Source organism: Eucyclogobius newberryi, unplaced genomic scaffold (genome assembly GCF_026437365.1).
Source record: "Eucyclogobius newberryi isolate DKJ021-1_F unplaced genomic scaffold, fEucNew1.0.hap1 SCAF_11, whole genome shotgun sequence".
Lineage (NCBI taxonomy): Eukaryota > Metazoa > Chordata > Actinopteri > Gobiiformes > Gobiidae > Eucyclogobius > Eucyclogobius newberryi.
This window is the reverse complement of record NW_027315735.1, coordinates 4,997,204-5,002,965: the sequence shown is the minus strand read 5'-3', so window position 1 is coordinate 5,002,965 and position 5,762 is coordinate 4,997,204.

Sequence of the window (5,762 nt, the reverse complement as noted above, 5' to 3'; positions counted from 1 at the left end):
CGCCACAACGTTTGACTAGACGCATGCGCACTCTTCTTCTTCTTCCTTGTTTTATGGCGAGCAGCACTCATCAAGTCAGGTGCGTTTACGCCACCTACTGTGTTGGAATATGAACCAGATATTTCTACTTCCCACAAAAGAAAGAAAGAAAGAAAGAAAGAAAGAAAAAAATGGGGGGAAAACTACATTCTATCAATCAGGCCTGACTCGTTCTTCTTCTTCTTCTTCTTCTTCTTCTTCTTCTTCTTCTTCTTCTTCTTCTTCTTCTTCTTCTTCTTCTTCTTCTTCTTCTTCTTCTTCTTCTTCTTCTTCTTCTTCTTCTTCTTCTTCTTCTTCAGTGAGAGACTGACGGTTTACTTACCTGCTAATTGTATTACCTAGTCTTGTGCTAGCTATTTTTACTGTATTTTATTTTATTTGTATTTTATTTTATTATCATTATTTTATTATTATTATTATTATTATTATTATTATTATTATCTGATTTTTATCTTTATTTTGTATTTTTATTATCTATTTTATTGTATTTTATTTCCCCCCTCCATTCCCTATTAAGATAGGAGAAGAGTTTTTTTAATAAGAGTTTTTTGTTTTGTTCATAAGAGTTCTATTAAGAGTGTGTTTTGAAACTTCCTATAATCTGTCCTTTCCTCATGTTTCTACTGCGTTGCAACAATGAAATTTCCCCTTGTGTGGATATTAAAGGTTTATCTTATCTTCTCCTCCTTCTTTTGCTGCCTTTTATTGGTGGTAGTCCATTTTGACACTTAACTAGAGTCTACTGTGCAGTCCACTAGCAAAAATAAACTTCATCAGTGCACTGTAGACCTCCTGCTGATGCAAAGAGGGGCCAAGCAAAGTCTTCATTGACACAGATTTAAACCTGATTAAAGAGGTAGGTTTCACACTGGCCATTATGATGATGTGCCTTCCTCTTCTTTCAGCATTCCACCACTGTGCACACACCGTCATTTTAATTGTGCTTCGATGTTCGTATCTGCTCGTAGCAGCTGACAATGGCTATATCAACAGTATCATGCTTTGATGCATCCTTAGCAACCTGATCCAATATTTCATTGCCCATAATTACCCACAAAAAGCCCACATTATCCCCACCTCTTTCCACCCTGCGCAATACAAGTAGGCCTCGAACACAAGATCTGGATGTTCCTGACTGCGAGAGTCAGAGCAGGCGACGACTCTTTCTGGCTTCACTTCTTCCATCCACTTTAGGGTTCACACAATTGTGGTGTTTTTACATTTGGACATATTGTTGTGTTTTGATAGTGCATGTTTTAGTTCACACCTCCCAACTTGTTGTCTAGTGACAACCTGCAAACTTCAATCCCTGCCCAGGCAAAATCAGTGCACCTGCATTAGCCTGAAACGAAGGGACTTAAAGCCGGATTAAGGGGACACAAGAAAGAGAGGCAGGACCCGGAGGTAACTTGAACCTCAGGTGCCTGGCGTGGTACGCGGCTAGGTTGAGGATGAGACTTGGATCGGCGACTCTGGACGTTGGAGTAACGGTAGAGCAGCTGTGGGGCCACGGCAGAGCGGTTGTGGCGCACAGGACGGGACAAGGACACAGCACAGAGGTGAAGGAGTCAGGAGCGTGAGTGTCTGCGGAGTGGCTGCTTGGGTGACCAATGAAAGACCAATGAACCACACAAGACCAACGAGACGAGAACACCTTGAAGTATAGAAACGCAGAGGCAGGAATCCGGCCCATGGCTGGAATCTCGTTGTGCATTAGGCGCTGACTCTGTGTGTGTTTGTCTCAGGGACATTGGATGGTCAGGACAGAGAGATAAGATAAGATAAGAAGGAAATGGAGAGGACCAGCAACAGAAAGGCACGAGCTAGACAACCATTAGAGCTTCCTTGTCCATGGCTGCAGTGTGGCCAGTGTCAATGATTTATTGTACTTTGGAGCAGAACAATAGCATTTTAACGTAACCATTTGTATCTCCCACCTCTCTGTTAACACTGTTTGTTTTCACCCAAAAGACTTTCAATGCTGAAAAAAAAAACGTTTGTAAGTAAGTAAGAGTGGCAGTGTAGACGTGTGCGTATGTCTGTGTGTCAGACATTATACTATAAAAGACGCTCGTTGTTGGTCTTCGTCCTCTGGCTGTCTGTACTTCCTGGTGCTGGTGTGTTTCCTGCTTTTACTCCATGTAGCAGGTATGACTATTACAATAATGCATTCAGTTTGAACGCTTATCAGACGCTAGTAGTGCTGCTTTTCGCTCGGGGAGCGCCTCATCGCTCAGCTGGGTGCGTCTTCACTGCAGAGCGGATGTGTGTGTGTCCGGTGGTCCTCTGAAGCTATGGGTCATTCCAAGCCCAGTGTAAAGCCCCTGTACGACGTGCCCTCGAAGTGGTATGTTTCCTGTGACGGGCTGTAGCGAGTTGATTGTTCGTTTTTAAAATAATAGATTTGTTTATAGGTAACGGTGTCTGAGTCCACCAGGCGTCCAGCTCAACTGCCGCTGCCTATTTGATTACACCTGTTTTATATTGTGAACAAGTCTTCCTGATCCCTGCTACCGGGTTGGATCTGGACTGTTTATTTTGTCGAAAGATGTTGGTTAATGATTGAATTATGGGCCGTGCTGTAAGAGCACAAGCACTGCATAACTATATTCATTTTGATATGAACTCTCTAAAGCATGGTCTAAACCAAACACATTTTAAACCATCCAACCTTCAAAGTGAGCTAAACGTACTCTTATCAATATTCAAACCTGTTTTCTTGTATACTGATGAGGTTTATCCATTAGACGAGTGGAGGCCTTATCCTCGAATGCTACATAAGCCAATTCTGAAATGTGTGAAGGCAGATGCAGGTTGTAGTTTTAAAACTTGAGAAAGCCCCACTGAACTCCCAAATGAATTATATTACATTGTTGACTTGACAAGTATATAATTCACCAGCCTTTCACCTGGCTAGTGTTTCTTCCTCTTTCAATACAAAACGTTATGTGTACTGCCTTCTGCTGGAGATCTAATGAGAGGCATTGGGGTTTTGGGGACTAACCCCAACTGTTTGTTGGGAGAAGGGGGGATGTGTTTGGGTTTAGTGTGGGTATGAGGGGGTGAAAGAAGGCTAAGGGGAAAGAAGGAGGGGGTCATGAGTCCAGGATCCACGTGAGCGCCCCAAAGTAGATATATTTGGACTCGCCTTCATCATCGGGCATATTGAACCAGATTTTATCGCCGGCCTTCGTGGTGCTGTGACTCTTTCTACAAAGTTGTATTCCAGTTGGGCAGGTTGAAGAGGCACTTGCTTCCATTGGCACAGGATTCGGTGAAAGAGTCTGATTCACTGAAGGACGATTTGGTTCAGACATTTTTTCAGGCTCTGATGATTGCAGGGGTTCTTCATCATTAGTGTCAGATTGGAGTTGTATGGCGTTTGCTTGCAAAGTTGCCTTTTTTGTCACGTTTAGGAAACTTGCTGGAGTTGTGGCATCTTCGTTGGGCCTGTGTTCTATCCCTCGTTCATTCCCAGTCGCCTCCTCTGGCTCAGGCGTTGGTGGAGCTTTTGTTACAGGAGGCTCCTGAATCTTGGGTGAGAGGTCTGTTGAGGTCTTGCGATCATCTGCCTTTCTTGGCTTTCTCCTAAGACACCGCGGTTTCCTCTTTTCCTTTGGCGGTTCGGAAAGATAAATCTGTATTTCAGATTTTGGTTCCCACCACTTGACCTCTGCAGCCTGCTGAGATGATTCCTGTTGTCTAAGTTTCTCTTCTCTCACAATCCAGGTGTTTTCTTTGGGAAGGAGAGCCGACACAAACTTGGGCTTTTCTTTCTTGTTCTTGTTACTCACCATAGCAGCTTACATTTCCTGTACCCTCTTAATTCTAGAGATGTTACCAATTTTCCTCAATTTCTGTTGATATAGTGTTTTATGGCGGTTGGGATCCAAGTCTTATACCGCCAGTAGTTGTACGTCTTAGACTTTAGACTTCATTCTTTATTCTTTAGAGCTTATTCCCTCTGAAACGCCGCCACCCTCTGTAGTTCTTCTGTGCCTGCCCCGGTCTTTTATTCACACAGAAAATAAAGGAATGATTTGTGACATCATCAGAAGACATAATTCTGTTTGTCATGACAACGATGCATTCCATGACATACATTCTATTTGTCATGACAACGGTGCCTACCACTACGCATTGACTTAATTATTAACTGATCAAGAGTTGTGTTTTCCTGTCTGATTATTTGTTCTGACCTGCTATAAAAGTGCAGTCAATATTTAAAATGTGTTTTTTTCTGCAGAAAATACAATAAGAATAAATATCACTTCATATACTGTATGTTTTTTGGGAGATTTTTTATTTTATTTTTATTCTTTTGATGCTGGTTGGGTTGGGTTGGGTTATTTGTTAGTAAAAGCCAATTCTGAAATGTGTGAAGGCAGATGCAGGTTATAGATTTAATGCTTTAGAAAACCCCACCGAGCTCCCAAAGGAATTATATTACTTTATTGAATTGTCAAGTATATAATTCACCTGAGTCAACATTGTTTCTTCCTCTTTACGTATACTGCCCTCTGCTGGGGATTGTCAGCCTATGAGACTGTTAAAACATTATGCCTAACACCTACTGTTTGTGCCTTAAGGATTGGAAGCTGGTTTATGGAGAAGCATAAACCAAGGTTTGCACCAGGTGTGCACTAGCACGCAGGGAATGATTGACATGTGGGAGAACTAATCAGCTGTCCACGACTCGAGGAAATGAGAGTCTGATAGGTCGCCAAAAATTGTCTATTCAACCTTTGAACATGTCGCTATAGCGGCCCCAGTGGCCAGTCCTTTGGAACTGCAGCAAAAACATCTCCTGCGACCCAGAAAGCTTTTTTCCCCTGGAGCCCAACAAAAAGCAGTTTGTGTTTGGCTGACAGGGACCTACAACTTTCAGAAATGTCAGTAATAGCGGCAATTTTAACTAATTTTGGGTCATTAACTTTTTCGCAATTTAAAATTATTCAGTTGTCCAAGCTGTTAGCTTGGCTACGCTCTAGCGCGCCGCTCTTGCCCAGCTCTAGTGCTGATTGGCCAGAACAGTATCCATCCAGACCAATCAGTGCGTGATGTGAACGAGCCAAAGTGCCATGAACGAGCCGCATGCTTAAAACTAAAGTTCTATGGGTTTAATAACAGAACAAATCATGGGCCATGGATCTACGACTCAGAAGATGGATTCATCTATGTTTATGCATGGAAAAAAATTAAGAACCAAAGAAAAGTTAAGGAAGGAAAGCAAGGAAATGGAATATTAAATGGTTATACAAATATTTGTTTTTACCTATAACTCAAAACTCAACTTCAAGTAGCCTAAATACTTTTGATGACTTTTAGCATGTTTTTGCATGTACATAGATAACCTTATCATCTGAATACATTTGACATGTCACAAAACGCAAAATTCTGATCTGAACCCTGCAGAATAATCATGAGTAATTGATTGCTTGATGGAAAATAATTTATACAATGATAGCCTGTATGTACATTATCATAATACACATATAGGCTACACAGCAATTAAAGAGAACCCAAAAGGAGCAGCCCATTGATATGTTATTTTCTAACATATCAATGGGCTGCTCCTTTTGGGTTCTCTTTAATTGAATTATCTTTATTTAGATAAACTTGTGTTGTTCTTATGACTATATCAATGGGACTATACTAATTATAATACAGACTATACTGGTTAGTTAAAAAAACTAAAGAATGTAAATTAATTATTCCCCATG